Source organism: Macaca nemestrina, chromosome X, assembly GCF_043159975.1.
Source record: "Macaca nemestrina isolate mMacNem1 chromosome X, mMacNem.hap1, whole genome shotgun sequence".
NCBI lineage: Eukaryota > Metazoa > Chordata > Mammalia > Primates > Cercopithecidae > Macaca > Macaca nemestrina.
Genome location: NC_092145.1, coordinates 34,832,168 through 34,858,599, shown reverse-complemented (window position 1 = coordinate 34,858,599; position 26,432 = coordinate 34,832,168). Strand labels below are relative to the sequence as shown.

General features: G+C 38.4%; 1 long non-coding RNA gene across 1 annotated transcript in view; it reads left to right on the top strand.

The window, feature by feature from the left end:
* The first annotated feature begins 2,863 nt into the window (after nt 1-2,863).
* Nucleotides 2,864-26,432, top strand: part of LOC139360859 (uncharacterized) — a 43,697-nt gene continuing 20,128 nt past the window's right edge. The window contains exon 1 of the long non-coding RNA XR_011618410.1: nt 2,864-2,921. This is a non-coding gene — a long non-coding RNA (uncharacterized lncRNA). The remainder of the gene's footprint in view (nt 2,922-26,432) is intronic.

The following is a 26,432-nucleotide window of genomic DNA, read 5'->3' as shown; positions in this document are numbered from 1 at the left end:
CTTTTCACATAGTCCCATATTTCTTGGAGGTTTTGTTCGTTCCTTTTCGTTCTTTTTTCTCTAATCTTGTCTTCATGCTTTATTTCATTAAGTTAATCTTTAATCTCTGATATCCTTTCTTCCACTTGATTGATTCGGCTATTGATAACTTGTGTATGCTTCACAAAGTTCTTGTGCTGTGTTTTTCAGGTCCATCAGGTCATTTATGTTCTTCTCTAAACTAGTTATTCTAGTTAGCAATTCCTCTAGCCTTTTATCAAGGTTCTTAGCTTCCTTGCATTGGGTTAGAACATGCTCCTTTAGCTCGGAGGAGTTTGTTATTACCCACCTTCTGAAGCCTACTTCTGTCAATTCGTCACACTCACTCTCTGTCCAGTTTGTTCCCTTGTTGGCGAGGAGTTGTGATCCTTTGTAGGAGAAGAGGTGTTTTGGTTTTTGGAGTTTTCAGCCTTTTTGGACTGGTTTTTCCTCATCTTCATAGATTTATCTACCTTTGGTCTTTGATGTTGGTAACCTTCAGATGGGGTTTTGGCGTGGACGTCCTTTTGTTGATATTGATGCTATTCCTTTCTGTTTGTTAGTTTTCCTTCTAACAGTCAGGTCCCTCTTCTCCAGGTCTGCTGGAGTTTGCTGGAGGTCCACTCCCGACCCTGTTTGCCTGGGTATCATAAGCAGAGGCTGCAGACCAGCAAAGATTGCTGCCTGTTACTTTCTCTGGAAGCAGGTGTCCCAGAGCGGCACCTGCCACATGCCAGCCCGAGCTCTACTGTATGAGGTGTCTGTCGACCCTTGCTGGGAGGTGTCTCTTAGTCAGGAGGCACAGGGGTCAGGGACCCACCTGAGGAGGCAGTCTGTCCCTTAGCAGAGCTTGAGCGCTGTGCTGGGAGATTCACTGCTGTCTTCAGAGGCAACAGGCAGGAACATGTAAGTCTGCTGAAGCTGTGCCTACAGCCACCCCTTCACCCAGGTGCTCTGTCCCAGAGAGATGGGAGTTTTATCTATAAGTCCCTGACTGGGGCTGCTGCCTTTCTTTCAGAGATGCCCTGTCCAGAAAGGAGGAATCTAGAGGGGCAGTCTGGCTACAGCAGCTTTACTGAGCTGCAGTGGACTCTGTCTAGATCAAACTTCAAGGCAGCTTTGTTTACACTGTGAGGTAAAACTGCCTACTCAAGCCTCAGTAATGGTGGATGTCCCTCCTCCCACCACGCTCGAGCATCCCAGGTCCACTTCAGACTGCTGTGCTGGCAGCAAGAATTTTAAGCCAGTGGATCTTAGCTTGCTGTCCTCCATAGGGGTGAGATCCTCTGAGCTAGACCACTTGACTCCCTGGCCACAACACCCTTTCCAGGGGAGTGAATGGTTCTGTCCCGCTGGTGTTCCAGTCGCCACTGGAGTCTGAAAAAATACTCGTGCAGCCAGCTCGGTTTCTGCCCAAACAGCCACCCAGTTTTGTGTTTGAAACCCAGGGCCCTGGTGATGTAGGCACCCGAGGGAATCTCCTGGTCTGTGGGTTGCATAGACCATGGGAAAAGTGTAGTATCTGGGCTGGAATGCACCATTCCTCACAGCACAGTCCCTCACTGCTTCCCTTGGCTATGGGAGGGAGTTTCCCAACCTCCTGTGCTTCCTGAGTGAGGTGACACCCCACCCTGCTTCAGCTCACCCTCTGTGGGTTGCACTCACTGTCTAACCAGTCCCAGTGAGATGAGCCGGGTACCTCAGTTGGAAATGCAGAAATTACCCGCTTTCTGCGTTGATCTCTCTGGGAACTGCAGACTGGAGCTGTTTTTATTCGGCCATCTTGCCAGCCACACCCAAGATTATTCTTTAAAGCATACAGTATTTATCATTGAGTAGATAATGACTATTTACTACACCAGCACAATGAATGGTATACTGCCTCATTACTGTTAGTTGTGAATGAAAGTTCCATCCCTATTTCCCACTAGGTCTCCTTTGACATCTTAGAAAGGGGAGACCCTCATTACTTCCGGGCAAGGATGGAATTTCAAGTCCCCAGTAGTACTCTGCAGATACTGGCTGGGAGGGAAAAGGGTGCTTTGCTATGCTTTTTCACGTGGCCTCCACTATCACCCTTGAAGAGGGCCTCCTTACCACTAGGCCAGGTTAAAATGAAAGTTCTGGCTACCCATTCAGCCTTCTTTGTCACCACCCTGGCAGTGGAGAGGGAGAGGGGAAGAGGTGCCTTGTTACAACTTTGTGAAGGTAGGAGTCTAGGTTTACCACTTGGCCTGTGCTGTCATGGGTTGGGATGAGACCATAGGTTTTTATTTTTTTTTCCACGGTGTTTGACTGAATGCTATGGTTTAAATGTTTGTCCCTTTCAAAACTCATGTTGAAATTTAATTTCGATTGTGATCACATTGGGAAATGGGACCCTTTTTTTCTTTTGAGATGGTGTCTCTTTCTGTCACCCAGGCTGGAGTGCAGTTGTGTGATCATAGCTCACCATAGCCTCGAACTCCCAGGTTCAAATGATCCTCCTGCCTCAGCTTCCCAAGTAGCTTGGACTGCAGGTGCATGCCACCACACCCAGCTAATTATTTTATTTTTTGTAGAGACAGAGTCTCTCTTTGTTGCCCAGACTGGTCTCGAACTTCTGGGCTCAAGTGATCCACTCACCTTGGCCTTCCCAAATTCTGAGATTACAGGCATGAGGGGAAGTGGGACCTTTAAAAGGTGTTTAGGTCATGGGGGTTCCACTCTCATGAATGGAGTAATGCCATTATCATGGGAACGGGTTTGCCCCCTCTTGCTCACTCTCTTGCTCAGTCTTGCTCACTCTGTCATCTTCTCTTTGCCTTTCCACTATGTGATGCCTTCTGCCATATTATTATGCAAGAAGAAGGCCCTCACCAGATGGCAGCACCTTGATCTCAGACTTCTCAGCTTCCAGAACGGTGAGTCAATAAATTTCTGTTTATTATAAATTACCCAGTATGTGGTATTCTGTTGTAGTAGCAAACATAAACTAAGACACTGAAGTAGGGTGATTATTTTCTAAAAGTTTTCTGTCTCAGGCTGCCATTTTCCTGGTCCTTTGGCTCGACAGAGCAGGTTTTTCTTGAAACATTTTAAGTCTGCACTCATTGGTGTTTCCTGGTTACAGGCTTCTATATAACCCAATTAAAAAATATATGAGGCAAGAATAAAACCACAGAATTTAATACCATGACATTCCTTAGGTCCCAAGTCCCCTAGTTGCTCATTCCCCTTTTTTTCCACCTTTTAGAATCTTCACATGTTTTTTTTGTATATAATGTCCAGAGTTGTTAATTGTAGTTGGGAGAAATGTAAAGCAGTGCATCTACTCCTCCATCTTTTAAATATTACCATTTTAGGCACTGGAGACATTTTGATGCAGCTATTTTGGAATAACTTCAGAACAGTTATGTTAAAACATGGGAATACTTTTATTACTAGGTAGTGAACACAAGATCATTTTTGCCTCTTACTTCATGCTATCCCTGACCTCCTTGGAAGTGGAAGTTCTTTTATCTCTCTGAAGTAAAGCAGAACTGCTTAAGATAAACGGGGTTCCCTTATACTTGCAGAAGAGACCTTCCGTTGAATCTTTCTCTGGTTCCTCCTTAGATAGTGCCCATTAATGGCTCATCTGATTATCTGAGGAGAAAAGAGATGGCATTTACACCAAGGTGGAAATAGAAACAGAAGTTGGGAGCCTGTAGCATCTGATTTATTCTTGCAACAAATGAATCCTTAGCTCTTATACTTACCCTGAAGTGGCTTTCATTAGAGTGGAGACAGAGATAGTGATTAGCCATGAAGTCAATAGATAGTAAATTTTAGTCTAAGGCAACAAAAGTTACTGAAATAATGTCTTCAGTGGCAGAATTTATGATTACATCAAGGTAACCTATGGGTAAATGACTTGCCACTTTTCTGGAAAAGTAATCACTATTGTTTGTGGAATTTTCCTCCCTTCTCTTTCAACATGAAGTGATAGCTTTTGCCACCAGCTCTTAACTTCTGTTGCTCAGGACTCTCAGTTGGAAATGGGACAGAAGACTCAGGTCAGAAGACTAGAGACAGAGGAAGCCTACCTAGAGTTATGCAAATTAACTGAGCCTATTGAGTAAATGTTAATTGTGTACGATATACAGTACACATATCCTTTAGTTAATACTGTCAAAGTCCATGGAGAGAACTCTCAGATTTAAATGGCAACGAATAAGGAGAGTCTAATATTTGGCTTAATAAACTGACTTATAAATTACGTGATTTAAAACAGATAAATGAGTTTGCGATGGTATTCCTCAATACATTTTTTTTTCACTTAATTGTTTCCCTTGAGCATTATAACTGTTAAGAACTGTAATCTTGGAATCAGACTGCATGACTTCAATTTCTAGCTTTGTCATTTAACTATTTGTGAGACTTGGGGCAAATTATCTAATTTTTCAGAGGCTTGGTTTCTTCAGTGGTAAATTGAGCATCTTGGCAGCACCTGTCTCATAGAGTTATTGTGAGATTTAGCTGCAATAAAAATTATGAATCCCTAGAGAAAGCTGACCCGTTATAGGCATTCAATACACGTTAGCTAAAATAACAAACATTTTTTCAGGAGAACACATGTAGTTATGTGGATGGATCTCAGCTGCTGACAGTATTTATTGGCCCTTGTTTTCTCCCCTTCTGACCTCTGAATAAGTATATAGTTGGATAGTGTCTCAGTTTTCAGGTGCTTCATTGCAGTACAAGTGCCTCAACAAAATTTTGGGCTCATTTTTATTATGAAAACTTGTGGGATTGTGAGGAACTTATTTGTCCAGAAAGTCTGGCCATTGGTAGGTAATAATTTTAGGGATTTAACCTGGTGTAAAAAAAAATCAGGCAAACCAAATAGAAAATGTGGTTGAGATGAAGGTGTCACCCTTCCCTCTCATCTCATTCTGATATGGGTCTCTTGTGAGACTGTAGACTGAGAATATATATCTGGAGCTGATATGCCTGTACTTACGTATATCAGTATCTTACTATTCAGAATCTCCCTTAAGGGAATACTGATTCCTATTTACTGCTACTTATTAATACCATCTGGAATGACTTTTGCTTATCATTGTAACTTAACATCCAAAAATACATTGCATATTTATCATTTTTTAGCCTTCTTAAAGGGGATATGATGGTTATCTGAAAAATAATGCCAGAGGATAGTACAGTCATGCATCACTTAATGATGTGGATATGTTTTGAGAAATGCATCATTAGGCATTTGTCATTATTGTGTGAACATCAGAGTGTACTTACACATAGATTGTATAGCCTACTACATACCTAGGCTATGTGGTACAAGTCTATTTTTCCTAGGCTACAAACGTGTACAGCTTGCTAATGTACTGACTTCTTTATAGGCAATTGTAACACAATGGTATTTGTGTATCTAAATAGATATTTGTGTGTCTAGATAGGTAAGGTACAGTAAAAATGCAGTATAAAAATTTTTAAAAATGGTATTTCTATATGGGATATTTACTATGGATGGAGCTTGCAGGACTAGACATTGCTTTGGGTGGGTCAGTGAGTAGTGAGTGAATGTGAAGGCCTAGGACACTACTACACCCTACTATAAACTTTATAAACACTGTACACTTAGGCTACACTAAATTTGTTATTTTTATTTTTTACAGTAAATGTACAATATTTTTCTTTCTTCAATAATAAACTTAGCTTACTATAACTTTTTTATTTTATTAACTTAAATTTTTTTTTTTTGAAACAGTGTCTCACTCTGTCACCCAGGCTGGAGTACAGTGGCACAATCTTGGCTCACTGCAACTTCCACTTGCCGGGTTTAAGAGATTCTCCTGCCTTAGCCTTGCGAGTATCTGGGATTACAGGTGTGCACCATCATGCCCAGCTAATTTTTGTATTTTAGTAGAGACAGGTTTTCACTATGTTGGCCAGGCTGGCCTCAAACTCCTTGCCTCAAGTGATCTGCCTGCCATGGCCACCCAGAGTGCTGGGATTACAGGTGTGAGTCACCATGCTCAGCCACCAGCCAACTTTTTAATTTTTTAAACTTTTGACTCTTTTGTAACAACAGCTTAAAACACAAACACATTTTACAGCTGCACACAAATATTTTATTTCTTTATATCCTTATTTTATAATCTTTTTAAAAATACTTTTCAAACTTTTTTGTTAACTAAGAGACAAATACCCATATTAGCCTAGGCCTACACAGGGTCAGGCTCATAGATATCATTGTCTTTTACCTCTACATCTCGTCCCATTGGAAGGCCTTCATGGGCAATATAATGCATGGAGCTATCATCTGTAACAATACCGTCTTCAGGAATACCTCCTGAAAGACCTACTTGAGGCTTTTTTTTACAGTTAAATTTTATTTTTTATATGTATAAGGAGTACACTGTAATATAATAATGAAAAGTATACTATGGTAAATCCATAAAGAACCTAGCTTTTTATTATAATTATCAGGTACTACATACTGTACATAATTGTGTGTGCTATACTTTTATATAACTGGCAGCACAATAGGTTTAGTTACATCAATATCACCAAAAACACATGAGTAATGCATTGTACTATGACATTATAATGGCTACAAGTCACTAGGCAATAGGAAGTTTTCAGCTCTATTCTAATCTTATTACAATGGAGTTATGTATGTGGCCTGCTGTTGACCAAAACATCATTATGCATCACATGACTGTATGTAGCCATAGTTTAAAAAAATATTCTTTGTCTTAAGTTTTTAGGAAAATATTTAAAGATAAATATTTTTAAAAGATTGCAGTAGGGAAAGATGGAAGAGATCAGATAAGTATATTTTAGTTTGCCAAAATAGCAACATGAAACCTAGTTATTTTCTGTGCCAAATTTTCAGTCACTGAATTAGATATAAGGCTCTATAAAGTGTTTTTTCCATTATTTATTAATTCACTAAGTGTATTTAGTGCCTACTCTGTGTCAGGTACCTTGCTGGGCTGTGGTTATATTACTGAAAACTAGATGAACAAGAACTCTTCATTCATGGGATTTCAATCTAGTGGGTGTGGAAGGTGGAGACAGAGGATCAAAAAGGTAAAGAAATAAGGTTAATTTCAGGATAAGCATTCTGAAATAAATACCATCCTATGATAAAAAATAGAGGGAAATTACTAGGTAGCATGATTTGGGGAGGCCTCTATGAAGGAAAAACAGTTAAGTTGAAGTTTGAGGATAAGAATGAGATGCAAGATATTTAAATAAGATATAAATAAGATATTGAAAAATCTGAGAAGAGAATTCTAGGAATTGGAATGAATGACAGAGAAGAACTTTGAACATTCTTACAACTGAAAGAAGATCAATAATATTTGAGTAAAGAGCATACTGATACTGTTAATTCTTTAAATGTTTGGCAGCATTTACCAGTGAAGCTATTGATTCTGAGCTTTTCTTCACTGAGAGGTTTTTGATTAACAGTTCTATTTCCTTACTTGTTATAGATCTATTCAGATTTTCTGTTTCTTTTTGGTCATTTTATTACTTTGACAATTTATAGAGATAAAATTGTTCATAATCTTTTATAATCCTTTTGATTTCTGCAAGTTTTGGAGTAATACCACACTTCCATTTCTGATTTTAGTTATTTGCATCTTCTCTTTTTTCCGTAATCTAGGTACAGACTTACCAGTTTTGTTGATCTTTTTTCAATGAACCAACTTTTTGGTTTCGGTGATTCTGTTTTGTTTTCTGTTCTCTACTTCATTTATTTCTTCTCTAAACTTTATTTCCTTTATTCTACTAGCTTTAGGTTTAGTTTACTTTTACTTTTCTAGTCTTTAATATGTAACGTTAGGTAACTGATTTTGAGATACAGCTTCTATTGTAATGTATTCTATTGTAACGTTTAGAGCTATATATAGCACTGCTTTTACTTCCTTCTACAAGTTTTTGGTGTGCTGTGTTTTCATTTTCATTTCTATAAAAGTATTCTCTGATTTCCCTGTGGTTCCTTACTTGACCCATTGGTTGTGTCACAGTCAAATAAAATATGGAGAAATTAAAACATTTTATTTGGGAGAAATAATTGCAATTTGGGGCACACTCACAAATTGGATGGTCTTTGGTATATCTGAAGAACAAAGAGAAGGTTAGAGGTTTTATAAAAAGGATCAATGTTATATATTGCTCTTCAAGAAAGTTCATTGCAATTGGTAAGGTTTGGGGGAGCTGACAAGCTGTGATTGGGAGTGATGGCAATGAGCAAACCAAGTCTTATGTTGCAGAAGGTTTTTCAGCAGCCGTTAGATAAAACTGGTTTCAAGTTACAGCAGGCAGTTTCAACAGCCAACTTGCAGATAATTATATTTTTCAAACAATGTTATGTGCCCTGAGTGCTTTCTTCCCCAGACTTCTCAACTCTGTTTTAGTTGGGTACGATAAGAATGACCCAATTTGTATAATTGACTTTCACATTTCCCCCTTTTGATCAAGATCTTTCTGTGAAAACATTGATGATCAACAATTTTGCAGTTAGTTTTAATCGTCCCTTGGCTCTGGGATGGGCCTATCCTGATTGTCTCTATCCCATGTCAGGGGGAAGGTATGGGAGGTGTATGTCAGGGATCTTGGACGTATTTAAGTAACAAAGAAGCCAGAAGAAAAAGTCTCAGGGTAGGTTTGTTTGGAGTCCAGCACTGAATTCCATCTTATCAGTTTCTATAGGCATCAGCAAACATCTTGAAGTGTTGAGCTAACATTATCCTGTTAGGAGAATTGGCTTTACACAGATTAGTCAGGCAATGAGAATGAAGTTTAAAAATCATAATGTAAACAATTAACAATATAAAAAATTTAGTTTGTACAGTGATTTTGAACTAAGCATCAAGTCCGAGGACAACAAACTAAAAAATCAGTAGACCACTGGGGAAACTGGGTGAGACCCATTGAGACCTGTGGTATTTTATGATTGGGTTGAATTAAAGCAGAGAATGCAAGCTTTGCAAAAGGAGTCGCCAGTACAATTTGAACAAAAAGTTGTGTTAGCGATATTGTCAGTTACCCACTAGGTGGACTCAAAAGATTTCTTAGATTGGATTTTGTCAAGTTACCTATATTGGTTACTGACTGTGAAATCTTAACTACAGAATTATTCTGCCAAGTCAAATAGGCATCATTAAGAGGGGTAAGAGTCTCATTATGATATGGAGTCTTGTTCTGATGTCTTAAGAAAAGTTGTTTACAGCATGGAAAATATCAACCTCTTATCCTTGTTTTCAGTTTGAATGTCTCTTGATATGGCTTCTGGGAGCTTGGTGAACCTTTTGTGTGGCCTATAAATCAGGCACAAGACAAGCACCTTAAAATTTATCTAATTTCAGCTTATAGGGCTTTAGAAACAGAACAGTTTACGTTTCAGTAATGCTTTGGAAGAATGTTGGATTGGAGTAACCCAGAAAAATTTAGGATGTAGTCTAATCTATAGATATATAACAAAAACTCAAAAACAATGTACAGTGTTTTAATCTAATAATAAGTATATTATAGTTTTTCTTTGGAAACATAACTTTTTCCTATATTAATCATATAGGAATCTCAGATTTACAAGCGTCTGGAGGCTAAGAAGCCAAACCAATGCAGATTTTAGATTTTGTTTACAGTCTTAAGGTCCCCAAGCATTCCAGGAAGTGACAATATTTATTTATTTATTATAGGGCTGGGGATACTTGAAGTCAGGCATTTTATGCATATTTTCAGGCCGGGCGTGGTGGCTCATGCCTGTAATCCCAGCACTGGGAGGTTGAGGCGGGCAGATCATGAGGTCAGGAGATCGAGACCATCCTGGCTAACTCGGTGAAACCCTGTCTCTACTGAAAATACAAAAAAATTAGCCGGGCATAGTGGCCAGCACCTGTAGTCCCAGCTACTCGGGAGGCTGAGGCAGGAGAATGGCGTGAACCTGGGAGGCAGAGCTTGCAGTGAGCGGACGTGCTACTGCACTCCAGCCTGGGAGACAGAGTGAGACTCTGTCTCAAAAAAAAAAAAAAAAAAAAAAGAAAGACTTTATACATTATCTTAATTATAGCCAACTTGATCACATACAAAATTCTTTTTATAAATTTTCTTTACACAAATCTTACTAGGATGTTACTCAGAACTTTGAAAACATGGTCAGATTGCTCTGTCTCATATTTCCTCTTCCTTAAATAACCAGTCATTTAATTTCCACACAAAAATATTTACCACAAGATTTTTTCTTATACAAAATTTTCTTTCTCTCAATAATGAACATTTTTATTCCTGTCATATTTTTTTCATTTAAAAACATCTCTTTTTGGCACACTTTACATACAGAATTATATATATTAATTAGAATTTTCGACACTTGGTAACTTTAAATTTTAGTGAAAACCTAGGAAGTAAGAAATTTGGAGTTATCTGTCATACATTTGTATTTTATTTTTATTTTATTTTATTTTATTTATTTATTTATTTATTTATTTATTTATTTATTTATTTATTTATTTTTGAGACGGAGTCTTGCTCTGTCGCCCAAGCTGGAGTGCAGTGGCGCGATCCTGGCTCACTGCAAGCTCCGCCTCCTGGGTTCACGCCATTCTCCTGCCCCAGCCTCCCGAGTAGCTGGGACTACAGGCGCCCGCCACTGCGCCCGGCTCATTTTTTTTTGTATTTTTAGTAGAGACGGGGTTTCACCGTGGTCTTGATCTCCTGACCTTGTGATCCGCCCGCCTCGGCCTCCCAAAGTGCTGGGATTACAGGCGTGAGCCACCGTGCCCGGCCACATTTGTATTTTATAGATGAGAACAATTTTATAATTTTTAGAAACATGTTTCATTATAACATAAAATTTCCCTTCTTAATTGTAAATGATCCAGACATTTAATGAGTATTATATTTCAATTTAAAACAACATAACTTTAAGATTTTAAATTACATGAAAAGTCCATTTATAAACATTTATTTCATTTAAAGTTATCTAATTTAACAATTATATATAGATTGCCTATGAAAACTAAGATATTAGATGGAGCTAGGTATTTATTTCAAGTTTTTTTTACTAACCAAGTTTATTGCCTATTACCTGATTTAATAGGCTATAAACTTGGTTATCCATGTATTTAATCAGGTGTTTGCCTGGTTTAATAGGCTATAAACTTTAGAGTTAAATATGTGGATATCTTATTATCTCTGAAGATGCAACTTTTTAGATTAAATCAACAACATTAAATTTAATAATATTTATCAAAAAATTATGCAAAGATCCTTCTGTTTTAGGCTGATTTTATAGCTTTATGACCTTTATGTCAAACCCTGACACTTCAAAATATCTACTCGTAACATTTATAAGACTGTCTGAATTGTAAACCCAGGCAAAAGTATATGCTAACAATTTTGAAGACTATTTTACCAATAATTTTAAATCCAAGCTATTTATTAAAGATTTACTTAAGTCACGTGAACTTTAAAAAATTAGATTAATTACTATATATTTTATGAGTACTCATTTATTTAAACCAATTGGAATAAAATTCTTTTAGGGATTTTGGCTAACTACACCAGATTTTATTATGTAGACACAACATACAGCATAATGCATGTATATATGTATAAACACACCTAAATACATATACATATAAATAAAAATCTCATAGCATTTATTTTAGAATTCTAGTCATGAGATAGTAAAACACGTCGACTCATCAGTTTATGAAAATCTGTTGGATCCAAATTATTTATCTGATGAAATGAGGCAAGGCTAAACTAGGATTTTTTAAAATGGCAATCTTATAAAGGCTGTGAACCAAAATTTGTGTAAAGCAGTTTGAATCAGTTAACAATATACTGGATTGGACAAAGAATAGTTAACTGTGAAAATGTGACTGAATTATGGGAGGAGGCCCCAAAGATAGGAGTTATTCTAACAGAGTCAATGCAGTATTATTTTTTGGTCTCAATTCTTTGTCCTTGAAGATAAGAATGTTGCCATTCCCCTTAGTATAGGATAGGTGTGTCTTCACAGGGGAATTTCTTTTTTTTTTTTTATTGCAAAGGAAACAGCATGAAGGTCATAATGATTTTTTTATACCTGCTGGTTTTCAAGTGTTTTACTTAAATAGTATGTCAGAATAGCTCAGGAGTTTTGGAAAAAGAGAGTTTATCTTAGAGAAGCATAAAGAGGAATTTTAAGAAGGGGAGGGGAAAACTGCAGAGAGGAAAGAGTTCAGCCAGCTTTGAGACAATATTTTGTAGTGAGACAATCTTTGAGTTCTGAATGATTTTCTCTCTTTTATCAGATATCAGTGAGATATGCATATCTTATTTGCAGTATATGCTTTTACAGACATGGTCTTTTGGTTTAGTGTCAAGAACAACAGACTGAATGATTCCTATAATATTGAACATGAGTCCCAGAAAATATCTTGGCATACCTTTGAATTTTGAGAGCCCATTTTGTGAGTGCTCTGATTTAATGCCAAATACACAAAAGCCAATTAAATGCAAGTGCTGAATACTCAATGGGCAAATAAACTCAAGCACAGACAGAAAAGTATATGCTTACCAAGAATAATGGTAAGTTGCCTTCTCCAACTGAAAGGGAAAGGAAAGATCCCTTTACCAAGGTCTCAACCTGAAGGGGAAAAATCCCTTAGCCCAGATTCCAAAGCCAGAGTCTCCAAGGAGAAGAGTACTCTTGAATAGTAGCTCCTCGCAAGTAGATCAGGCATAAACAAGTCCTAAATAAAACAGAACTCAACCCAAATCAGGAATTCAGTCCAAGAGAGACTTGCCAAGTGGAAAAGAGGCAATCTGCAGAAGTAGGGGGATCATAGGGCCCCAGTGTGGGTTCCTTATGCTGTAGTTCCAAGGGCTGGTGATTTTTCTCCAAGGTTAGACAGCTTTGGACCCCACTTCTGTCAAGTATGTCAAAATCAAATAAAATATGAGATAAATATCTGAAATTAAAACATTTTATTTGGGAAAAAGGAATCACAATTTGGAGCATACATGCTGACCACGTGGTCTCTGGTATGTCTGAAGAATAAAGAGAAGGTTAGAGGTTTTATTAAAAAAAAAAGAGAGAAATGTTATGTATTACTTGTCAGGAAAGTTCATTGACAGTATTAAGGTTTTGGGATGCTGGAAAACTGTGATTGGTGAGTGACAGCAGTGGGTAAAACCAGTCCTAGAGTTGCAAAGTGTTCTTTCAATAGCTATTAAATAAAACTGATTTCAAGTCACAGCAGGCTTGCAAAGAATTACATTTTTTGGAGCAATGTTATGTGCCCTTAGTGCTTTTTTTCCCCTTGACCTCTCAACTCTGTTTTAGTTGGGTATGACAAGAATAATCCAATTTATATGATTAACTTGCACAGTTGTTTAAGAGTATGTTGTTTAACTTTCACACATTTATGAATTCTCCAATTTTCTTTCTGTTATTGATTTCTGGTGTCATCTCTTTGCTGCCAGACAAGATACTTTTTATGGTTACAATATTTTAAAATTTACTGGGATTTGTTTTGTATCCTAACATGCAATACATTTTGAAGAATATTTTGCATGCACTAGAGAAGAATATATATTCTACATTGTTTGGTAGAATGTCTATGTGTCTGTTGGATATTTGGTCTATAGTGTTGTTTAAGTCCTGTATTTTTTAATTGATCTTCTGTCTAGATGTTCTATCCATTATTGAAAATGGGACATTGAAGCCTCCAAGTATTATTGTAGAACCGTCTGTTTATCTTCTCAATTCTGTCAATAATTGCTTCATATATTTTGGGGCCCTTTTGTTGGTACACTTATATCTATAATTGTTATATCTTCTTAATTGATTCATTTATTGGTATATCATCTCTTTTTTGTCCCTTGTAACAGTTTTTGGCTAAATATCCTTTTTGTCTATTAACATAGCCACTTAAACTCTCTTTTGTTTATTTACTGTTTGCATGGAATATATTTTATTTCATTCTCTCTTTTTTTTTTTTTTTGAGATGGAGTCTTGCTCTGTTACCCAGGCTGGAGTGTAGTAGCACGATCTTGGCTCACTGCAAGTTCTGCCTCCCGGGTTCATGCCATTCTCCTGTCTCAGCCTCCCGAGTAGCTGTCATTCTTTTACTTTCCACTTATTTGTGTCTTTGGGTCTAAACTGAGTCTATTTTAGACAGCATACAAATGAATCATTTCTCTCTTTTGAGAGAGAGTATTTTTTATTTTTTAAATTGATACACAGTAATTGAACATGTTTATGAGGTACATATGATATTTTGATAAAGGCACATAATGTGTAATGATCCATCAGAGTATTTACAATATTCATCACCTGAAACATTCATCATTTCTCTATGTTGGGAATATTCCAATCTCTTCTTCTAGGTATTTTGAAATATACAATAAATTATTGTCAGCTATAGTCACCCTATTGTGCCACTGAACAGCAGAAATTACTCCTTCTATTCAACTGTGTGTTTGTACCTATTAACCAACCCCCTTCATCCCTCCTCTGCTTCCTTACCTCTGGTAATATTTTACCCTTTACCTCCATGAGATCAACTTTTCTAGCTCCTGTATATGAATGAAAACATGTCATTGAATCATGTTTCTTAATCCACATTGCCAATCTGTGTCTTTTGATTGGTGAGTTTAACTCATTTACATTTAAAGTGATTATTGATATGGAAGGACTCATTTCTGTTATTTTGCTATTTGTTTTCTATATTTCTTATATAACTTTTATTCTGCAATTTCTCTAATTCTGCCTTCTTTTCTGTATTTTTCCTATTATACCATTTGATGCCCTCGTCGTTTCCTTTTGTGTATTATTTTAGTTATTTTTTAATTGGTTACTTTGAGAATTGCAAGTAAATAGTCAGTGGAGCATACAGATCTGGGGAAAGGCAGGGCTGGAGAAATAAATTTGAGAATAATTGGTGTATACATGGTATTTATATCTGTGGGGCTAGATGAGGTATTTTGAAGGAGAATATAGCCAGAGAAGAGCAGATGGTGCAGTAGCAACCCCTGATAACTTTAAATAACCCTTCCTTTGATGGATAATTTTGAATTTTCCCCTTAAGTCTTGTGAATGGGCAACATAACTTGTGACTTGGGTATCTTCACTGGTCCTCACTGGTTCTCTCAAGTAGTGAGAACTGCTTTTCTGTATTAGCTGAGTATTAGAATGGGATGAGTCCTATTTTTTCATTTCTGAAGATTTCTTTCAATTTCTTTGTTTTCTTGAAAAGTCTTTATTTGCCTATTAATTTCAAGATCATTTTCTTCCCAGCCTCTCACTGACTTCCTTAATTTTTTCCTTGAATATCGTTTGTCTAGAAAAAGTAACAAATTCTCTGCACTTAGTGATTCTTTAGATGGGTCTGAGGAGGACAAAGATCTGTGCTAATGAAGTCAAGGATGTGCGTGTAAACCACAACATCTCTTATTCTTTAGCCACAGCTTGCACTACTGATTTGAGCAGCTTCCTCTCAAAAGCATATCTTTAATCACAGTGGTTGAGGGAAAGTGGGAATGATTGTTATGGAAAAACAACTCTGCATTTACATTTTGTTGAAGCAAGGCCAGGATTGTTACCTTTATATCTGAATGTTGCTACAATCTGACCCTTAAAACATAGTCTCTGTTTGTAGGAGGAAACTGGGTTATGAATAACCATGCCACGCCTACACTGAAAGTTTTAAAATATATATAATAGTAAAAGCTAATTGAACATAGCTACCACTTGCTTTTTGCCTGATGTCTAATTCCTGTTATTTACTGTATGCAGTCTGTTTTATCCTTGCCTCTCCCAGCTGATTGTCACCTGAAAAACAGATCTCTCACTGTTTGACCTTTATATCTGAGAATCAGAGAATTGGCAAGTTGATATTCTGAAATCCCCACTAGAAAAAGCAGAATGGGGAAGGTGGGAGGCAGTGCTTGATAGTGGAGCGGAAGCATTTCCCAACATAGTTGCAATATCATGTGAGCAATGTGGATAACATGACTCCTAAAATTTGAATGGGGCCTTTGGAGAAAACTTAGTCTTCCTTGTACTATTCCCCTCATCCTGCCTTCTGTCTCTGCCAAATTTATAGAAGCTGGAAAACATATTTTCTAAACTAATTGAGTTTCTAATCACCTCACCATGGCAACCCCATCATTGCCTAGACATATGCTGCATGTAGTCCTTTTGAGAACCCACGTGTTTGTTAAAGAAGTCCACAAAAGTTTTCTGTGGGGTTTTAATAGCCTTCACGGAGAAGAAGTTCATATGTTATTATTAGGGATAGGAGGGGCTCAGAGTTGACCCAGAATCCTTGTTTACTTGAGAAAGAATGGTAAATGACAATACTCATATAAGAGCTTCTTAGTCTGGGTTTTGTTGATGATCTGTGGGGGGGTCTGTGAACCTTCATAAAGTGAATGCAAAATATGATGTGTATGTGTGTTTTTCTCCCCAGGAGACAGCATTCATAGCATTCATCAGGTTTTCAGAAAATTGCATAGCCTCCTTTGCACCTCTGCGAGTCCTTCCCTTCTTGATCTGTTAGGTAAACCCAAATAGTGCTGTATTTACTTTTTAAATTTCATGAAAGTACTCTGAAAATAAATAGATTAAAATGAGATTTTAAGAAAAAGAAATATCCTCAATTAGCATTAAAACTCATAACATGCTTGCTACTCTGTCATACTGGTAACTGATGACCGCACCTCAACTGTTAAGATAACTGCCAGCCCATGAAATCAACCATATTAAATGGCACACAGTGTCAATTGCAAAAGGGTGCTGCCCTGAGCTAGCTGGTGGCTGGAGACACTCTCACTGCTACTGAGCGATTGGCGTGGCAATGACTCCAGACCAAATTATGAGGTGGAAATGAAAGAACGAATGTCGCAATGGTTTACTACCAGGTACTATGCTACATATTTTTATGAACTAAACTCAACTTCTATAATCATCTTTTGAGGTCAATATTGATATCCTAATTCTATAGGCCCGTAACAGTGAAATGATTTGCTCAAGGTCTTAGTCAAGTGTCAGAGCTGAAACAGAATCCTCATATTTCTGCCATTGCCTGAAGCCTTATAGGAGCTTGGCATCCAGGTATGGAAAGGGCATCCCAAGGGGTGTTTGAGCCAGACTCTGAAGTTTGAGCTTGAGAAGTAATTCACTTCCCACACCTTTAAAAGAAGTGGGTGGTCTGTGCTCTAGGGTGACTCAGTGACTTCAGCAAGTGCAAGTCCTATTTCTGGGGAGGCCACTGTTGTGTCCCTTTAAGTAGCTCTAAGTCTTGATTCTGTTTGTGTGTCCTCTAAATAACACTGACATTGGCCTACATGGAAACCACCTTCTCAGGATTTTGAAGTGCTATACAAACAGCTAAGAGAGAGCATTGTCTAAAGTCATGTGACAGGACTGGAATTTGTCTGGTGACTGGAATTTGACTGTGAAAAATTTCACAGTCATAACACCTTTTACTCCCACAGCAAACAAAATGTTTTCTTTGTGAAGGAAGCAAGCAAACATTCCATTTTTAGAATAATGATGCTCTTTAAAGGAACAGTGCTGGAAGTTTAGCTCTTGAGTTCCTTCTGTGCATTTAATGCTATCAGAGGAGAAAATGCAGGCTTCCAGATGCATATTCTTGAAAGTACTGAAAGGAAGATTTGTGTTTCTATTACTTGAGTGGATTCATGTGGGCTTTATTAACAAGCTAATAAGCATGACATTTCAAAGTGTGGTCCACAGCACCCCTGACATTAGCATCACCTTAGTGCTTATATAAAAGGTAGATTCATGGACTCCACCCTAGACCTACTAACTCAGAATCTCTTGGACTGGGGGGATGGGCTCAGGAATACATGTTTTTAGCTACTTCTCTGGAGATTTTTATGTACGCTAAAGTCGGAAAATCATTGCATTGTAAGTTCAAACCCCATGATAAACCGAGTTAATTTTGCTATAATGACATTTGGCTAAAATGAATCTAGTAACTACTTACATTCTTGGAGAGAAAGCCAAGTTAAATACAGCTTTTCTGAAGTGAATTTGCACATAAAACAAAGCAGAAAAAATGTGGATAGGAGCTTTACTCTCTTCAAGAGCCTGAGACACTCCAGAGGTCATAAATAGTATCATATCTTAAAACAAAAAAGAGGCACACTTGAAAAGACTGATATCTGCAACTATATTGGCCTAACTGGGTTGAGGAAGGCACAGATCCAGCTGCAGAGTTTAGGAGGAAGTTCACAGCAGAACACACAGTGCAGGTTAGCCCTAAACATGGAAACAGACAGTATGTCAGAGTCTAGGCCAGTAGTTTACTGTGTATGAGTGTACATGCATGTGCGTTTCTATGTCTATGAGATGGATTGAGGCAATTGCAACAAATTAGTAGTAAACAATACAATAAAGGCTCTCTTATATGATCAGGACTAGACTTAACTAAAAAAAATCAATTACATCAGGGAATTGTAAATACATATATTTAAATATCTAATTTTAACTTAAAACATTCATTTGCAAGTTTTATATACTATTTATTCTCTATTAAATACAATGCCCCCAAATATCCTGATATTAGCCATACTTCTTGTCTTCTGTCTGAAGGTGTGACTCTTCAACTGCCCCAATGGTACTGAACACCACCGCTAGAATGACTCATATGATTGAGTATGAAAGAACAGTTTTGTTTGCAGTCCAGAGCCAAACTTCTGTGGGGAGTTCTAGATGATAATTCTAACTAGACAAGTGTTGTACCCTCTGTTCCCCAGAGAGGAAACACTGTATCCATGAAGAAATCTAATGACAAATTGTTTACCTTTTTTGGAATACAAAGGGAAAATTTCTTCCTAATTTATGTATGATGACACACATACATAAAAGAACAGGCAAACAAGTAAGCAAGCGAGCAGGCAGTGTTTCCAAATTAAGGGGCTTTAGTCAGGAAACCACCACATGTTAGTCAGTGAAACTCAGTGACCTTCAACTACCTTTTTATTTATTTAACAATTTTTATATTTAATTTTTGTGGGTGCGCAGTAGGTGTGTATATTTATAAGGTACACAAGATATTTTGATGCAGGCATAGAGTGTGTAATATTCACATCAGGGTAAATGGGGTATCCATCACCTCAAGCATTTATCCTTTCTTTGTGTTACAAGCACTCCAATTACACTTAGTAATTTTAAAATGTGCAATTAAGTTATTATTGACTATAGTCACCCTGTTGTGCTATCAAATAGTATGTCATTCATTCTTTCTATTTTTAGGTACTCATTAACTACTCTTACCTCCATCCCAACCTCCTATTACCCTTCCCAGCCTCTGGTAACCATTGTTCTACTCTCTATCTCCATAAGTTCAAGTGTTTTCATTTTTAGCTTCCACAAACACATGAGAACATGTGAAGTTTGTTTTTCTCTGAATGGCTTATGTCACTTAACAAAATAACCTCCAGTTCCATCCATGCTGTTGTGAGGGAGAAGAAAGGAAAAAACAAACAAACAAACAAAAAAACACAGACGGTTAAGGCAGGTCCTTGGTAGAATTCTTTTAAACAGAGGAATAGCTTGAAAAATAAAGCTGCAGCTGCACAGATAAGGGAGCAAGTCCAAACATAGAAACGCCTTTGTTCTTTGTGTAATCAGCAGGCACCCAGGAAAGTTTCCTCCCCTTCTGTGGACATGTACATGGTGGGTTCCATGCGAACTTGTACAGGTAGCCGGAGGCTTGCCTGAGACATGCCTGTGACTGCACAGATAAGGGCAATTACACAGGCAGCTACACAGACAGGGGAACTTTCTAATAAAAGCTTTTGTGTTCAACTGTAAAACAGCAACCCTCTTGGACCCCCTCTCTGCTGTGGAGAGCTTTCCTCTTTTGCTTATTAAACTTTCGCTCCAACCTCACCCTTGGTGTATACGCTCCTTATTTTTCTTGGTCATGACACAAAGAACTCTGGATAACACCTCAGACAATGAGGCTGCTTCAATTGCAAATGACAAGATCTCATTCTTTTTATGGATAAGTAGTACATATATACTCTATACATGTAGTGTATATACACGTGTGTGTGTGTGTGTGTGTGTGTGTGTGTGTGTGTGTGTATATCACATTTTCAGTATCCATTCATCTGTTGATGGGCACTTAGGTTGCTTCCAAATCTTGGCAATTGTGAATAGTGCTGTGATAGACATGGAAGTGCAGATATCACTTAGATGTACTGACTTCATTTCTTTTGGGTACATCCTTAGTAGTGGGATTACTGGATTATTTTTAGTTTTTTGAAGAAACTGTTCTCCATAGTGGTTGTACTAATTTACATTCTCACCAAGAATGTAGGAGGGTTCCCTTTTCTCCAGATTCTCACCAGAATTTGTTATTGCCTGTCTTTTGGATAAAAGCCATTTTAACTGGGATGAGATGATATCTCATCATAGTTTTGATTTGCATTTCTCTGATGATCAATGATGTCGAGCACCTTTTCATATGCCTGTTTGCCATTTGTATGTCTTCTTTTGAGAAATATCTATTCAAGTATTTTGCCCATTTGAAAATTAGATTTTTAGATTTTTTTTTCTGTAGAATTGCTCAAGCTTCTTATATATTCTGGTTATTCATCCCTTGTCACCTGGATAGCTTGCAAATATTTGTAATCCCATTTATCCATTTTTGCTTTGGTTGCCTGTGCTTTTGGGGGTATTACTCAACAAATCTTTGCCCAGTCTAATGTTCTGAATGTTTCTGCCATGTTTTCTTTTATTAGTTTTGTAAATCAAGGTCTTAGATTTATGTTTTCAACCCATTTTGATTTATTTTTATATATGGCAAGAGACAAAGGTCTAGTTTCATCCTTCTGCATATGGATACCCAGTTTTCCCAGCACCATTTATTGAAGGGACTGTCTTCTCCCCAATGTATGTTCTTGGCACTTTGTTGAAAATGAGTTCAGTGTAGGTGCATGGATTTGTTTCTAGGTTCTCTATTCTGTTCCATTGGTCTATGTGTCTATTTTTTGTGCCAGTACCATGCTGTTTTCGTTACTATAGCCTGTTGAATGTCTCTCCGGTTCAAGTGATTCTCCGGCCTCAGCCTCCTGAGTAGCTGAGATTACAGGCATGAGCCGCCATGGTGAGCTAATTTTTTTTTTTTTTTTTTTTTTTTTTTGTAGAGACGGGGTTTCTCCATGTTGGTGAGGCTGGTCCCGACCTCAGGTAATCTGCCCTCCTCAGCCTCCCAAATGCTGGGATTACGGGTGTGAGTCACCACGTCTGGCCCTAATTATTAAATATCTTTAGGTGGTCTTTGGGCTAAATCTGCTTGGTGTTCCATAACGTTCTTGTACTTGAATATTGATGTCTTACTCTAGGTTTGGGAAATTTACTGTTATTATCCCTTCGAACAAAGTTTCTTTTTCTTTTTTTTTTTTTTTTTGAGAAGGAGTCTTGCTCTGTCGCCCAGGCTGGAGTGCAGTGGCGCGATCTCAGCTCACTGCAAGATCTGCCTCCCGGGTTCCCACCATTCTCCTGCTTCAGCCTCCCAAGTAGCTGGGACTACAGGTGCCTGCCACCACGTCCAGCTAGTTTTTTGTATTTTTAGTAGAGACAGGGTTTCACTGTGTTAGCCAGGATGGTCTCGATCTCCTGACCTCGTGGTCCGCCTGCCTCGGCCTCCAAAAGTGCTGGGATTACAGGCATGAGCCACCGTGCCCAGCCCCCTTTGAATAAACTTTCTACCCCTATCTTTCTCTCTACCTCCTCTTTATGTCCAACAACTCTTGGAGTTGCTGTTTTCAATCTATTTTCTGGATCTTGCAGGTGTGCTTCATTCTTTTTTATTCTTTTTTCTTTTGTCTCCTCTGAATGTATTTTCAAATAGCTTGTCTTCGAGCCCACTAATTCTTTCTTCTTCTTGATGAGTTTCGTTTTTATAAGACTCTGATGCATTCTTCAGTATGTCAATTGCATTTCTCAAGTCGAGAATTTCTGTTTGATTCTTTTAAATTTTTTCAGTCTCTCTGGTAAATTTAACTGATAGGTTCCTCAACTCCTACTCTGTGTTATATTGAATTTCTTTGAGTTTCCTCAAAACAGCTATTTCACATTATCTGTCTGAAAAGTTATGTATCTCTGCCTCTCCATGATTGGTCTCTGGTGACTTATTTCGTTCATTTTGTAAGGTCATGTTTTCCTGGATGATCTTGATGCATGTGGATGTTTGTTAGTGTTTGGGCATTGAAGATTTAAGTATTGATTTTAATCTTCAAGACAAAATCTTCAAGTTTGTACCTATTCTTCTTAGGAAGACTTTCCAGGTACTGAAATGGACTTTGGTGGTTGTAATCTAAATTTCTGGTCTCTGCAGTTGTATCTGTATTGGGAGCCATCTCAAGCTCAGCAATGCTGTGGCTCTTGTAGACTCACAGATCTACCCACCTTTGTGGTCTTGGATAAGATCTGGAAGAATTCTCTGGGTTACCAGCCAGAGACTCTTGTTCTCTCCCCTTATTTCTCCCAGATTTTCTCTCTCTGTGCTGCACTGCCTGGAGCTGTGGATGGGGTGACACAAGCACCCCTGTGGCCACTACCACTGGGACTATGGACCTGAAGCCAGCACAGTACTGGGTCTTGCGCAAGGCCCACAGTCTCCACTGCCTGGCTACTCCCTATATTTGCTGAAGGATCTAGGACTCTACAGTAGGCAAGTGGCCATGCCAGTCAAGCTTGTCTCCTTCCCTTCAAGGTGGTGAGTTCCCCCAGGTCTGGGTGGATCCAGAAATGCTGTCCAGGAGCCAGCGCCCAGATTCAGAAACCTTAGGAATCTACCTGGTTCTCTATTCTACTGCTGCTGCACTGGCATCCAAGCCACAAGACAAGTTTCTTCCCACTCTTCTCTTCCCTTTTCACAAGCAGACCACTCTTTCCCATGGCTACCACTGCCCCAGGCTTGTGGTGAGTACTGCCTAGCTACTGGCAATGCTCATTCAAGGGTTAAGGGCTCTTCAGTCAGCTTGTGGTTAATGCTTCTAGGTCTTGGACTCTCTCATCAGGGCAGAGATCTCCCCTCTGGCCCAGGGAAGGTCCAGAAATGCCATCTAAGAGTCAAGGCTTAGAATCAGGGACCCCAAGATTCTACTTGGTTCTGTATTCCACTGCAGCTGAGCTGGTACCCAAGCTGCAACACAAAGTCCCCTTTACTCTTCCCTCTCCTTTACTCAAGCAGGAGTCTCTACCCATACCCACCATAGCTGGGAATATGCTGGGTCACACCTGAAGCCAGCATGTCTCAGAGTCTCACCCATGGCCCATGGCCTGGGTATTGCTGCTCATTATTCAGGGCCCAAGGGCTCTTTAGTTAGCAGGTAATGAATGTTGCCAGACCTGGGTCCTTCCCTTCAAGGCAATGGGTTCCTTTCAGGCCCAGGGTGTGTCTAGAAATGTTGCCCAGGTGCTAGGGCCTGAAATGGGGGCCTCAGGACTCTTCCTAGTGGCCTGTCCTACTGTAGCTGAGCAAAATACTGTAGCTGAGCAAGTTGCAAAATGAAGTCCTCTTTGCTCTTCCCTCTCCTCTCCTCAAGCAGAGGGAGGGAGTCTTTACCAGAGCTATGAGCTGTACTTCCGGGTTTTGGGGGAAGAGTGGTGCAAGCACTCCCTTGGGTGTCCTGGCTGGTATCTCACTATGCCACATTCCCCCAAATCCACTGGCTCTGAGCCCAGCACACCACTAGGACTTGCCCAATAATAGAGTTAAAAATGCACATATATGTTCATATGTTCCATTTATTTTTGACAAAACTGCCAAAGTAATTCCTGGAGAAAAGATAGCCTTTCAGCAAATGGTACTAGAGAAAATAGATAACCATATGGGAAAAAATGGACACTGGCCATTGCCTCACATCATATACAATGTTTACTTTAAATTGATTGTAGAATTAAACAAAACTAAAATTATAAAAATTTCTAAAATAATCCATAGGAGATTTTTTTTTTTTTTTTGAGATAGTGTCTCACTCTGTCGCCCAGGCTGGAGTGTAGTGGCATGATCTTGGCTCACTGCAAGCTCTGCCTCCTGGGTTCCTGCCATTCTCCTGCCTCAGCCTCCCAAGTAGCTGAGACTACAGGTGCCCACCACCATGCCCAGTTAATTTTTTTGTAATTTTTTAGTAGAGACGTGGTTTCACCATGTTAGCCAGGATGGTCTCGATCTCCTGACCTCGTGATCCGCCCACCTCAGCCTCCCAAAGTGCTGGGATTACAGGCGTGAGCCACCGTGCCCAGCCAGGAGAAAATCTTGACAGCCTTGCACTAAACATAAAAAAAGACAAATTCTGCTCTTCAAAAGGAAAATTAGAAGGCAATTCACAGGCAGAGAGAAAATTTTTGCAAAACGTACATCTGATAAAGGGCTTTTATCCATAATATATAAATGACTATTATATCTTAGTAAGAAGACAAGCAATGCAATATTAATGGGAGAAAGATTTAAACAGACACCTCACAAAAGGAGATATGAATTGCCATTAAGCACACTAAAAGATGCTTAACGTCATTAGTCAACAGAAAGATGCAAATAAAAAACACGATGAGATACCACTCTACACCCAATGGAATGACTAAAACTAAAAAAGACTGATAATCTCAGGTTTTGAGGAAGATGTGGAACTACTGGAACTCATATATTGTTGGTGAGTGTGTAACATGGTACGGTCAGCTACTTTTGGCAGTTTTTTTATAAAGGTCAATGTACTTTTATATTACCCAGAATTTTGGACTTCTACGTGCTTATACATTCCAAATAAAAGGAAACATATGGTCACAAAATGACTTACACATGAATGCTCTTAATAACTTTATTTATTATTGTCCCAAACTGGAAGTCAATAAAAATAGCTATCAACATTTAAAAGAACAAAAAATATAGTACATTAATCCAATGGAATATTACTTCATAATAAAAGGAGTAAACTACTAATGCAGCAAACTACTACATGCAACAACATGGGTTGATTTCAAAACACGTCGAACAAAAGAAACCAGACACCAAACAATACATATTGTATAATTCCATTAAGATGAACTACTGGAACAAACAAAACTGATCTATAGTACCAGTGGTTGTCTGAGGCCAGTGATGAGTTAGGGAATGACTACAAAGCTGCTAGAGGGAACTTTTTGTTGTATCAAAATATTCTATATCTTGATTGTGATATATACGCTAGTATCCACATTTGTCAAGACTTATTTATTTATTTATTTTGAGATGGAGTCTTGCTCTGTTGCCCAGGCTGGAGTGCAATGGCGGGATCTCAGCTCACCGCAATCTCTGCCTCGTGGGTTCAAGCGATTCTCCTGCCTCAGCCTCCTGAGTAGCTAGGATTACAGGTGCATGCCACCACACCAGGCTAATTTTTGTATTTTTACTAGAGACGGGGTTTCACCATGTTGGCCAGGCTGGTCTTGAACTCCTTACCTCAAGTGATCTGCCCTCCTCGGCCTCCCAAAGTGCTGGGATCATAGGCGTGAGCCACCGCGCCTGGCCGTCAAGACTTTTTTAACTTTACACTTAAGTGGGTGCATTTTACTCTGAGAATTATACTCCAATAAAATTAATTTTAAAAAGAAAGCAATGCTGATTTGAAATTATTTATAGGTAAATGGAGCTTATCTCTTTGTGGGCCTCACTATTGGGTGACAGCTGGCTTTTTATTAAGGACCACCAAATGTCACTAAGCCTTTCTAACGCAACACAGATTAGTTTTGATAGAAACAACTTTTTGTGTAGTCGTATTTCATTGTTTTATGCAAGCTTCAATTACATTTCATAATTATAATTATAAGCACTAGCAGCATACAACAGATTTGGGAACTAAAACATTAGACTCTTCTTAAGCATACAATTGAACTGGTGGGAACTGAAGTGTGAATGCATCCTAGAGCATATCGATGTGCTTTTAGGATGCTGAGGGTATTAGTATGTTTTCCAGATGAAACTAAGGGTTTCACTTAACCTCATTAGTGTCACTTAAGTAGAGTTTGATTAAATTAGCTAGAAAATCTAGGCAGCTATTGAGCAGCCTGCAACAAGTGAATTCCACAGATCACTGTGTTTCAGGATTTTAGTCACTGGGCTGGAGGTCTAGGGAAAAACTTTTGTCCATAGTATGTGACTGGTGGTGGGGAAAAATGACTAAATAAAATCTCTTGCCAATCCACTAAAATATCTTCACAGAATGTAGAACACAGAATGAAATACAATGAATAAGCATTAAACCAGACCATGATGCACAGGCGATACCCTAAAGAGATTGCAAAGACAAAAAAGAACTCCTGCCCTTTTGTTTTATGTATATGTTAATCTATTATATACATGTTAATTGTATTTATCCAAAGGAAAAATACAACCTCTCGTATCTTT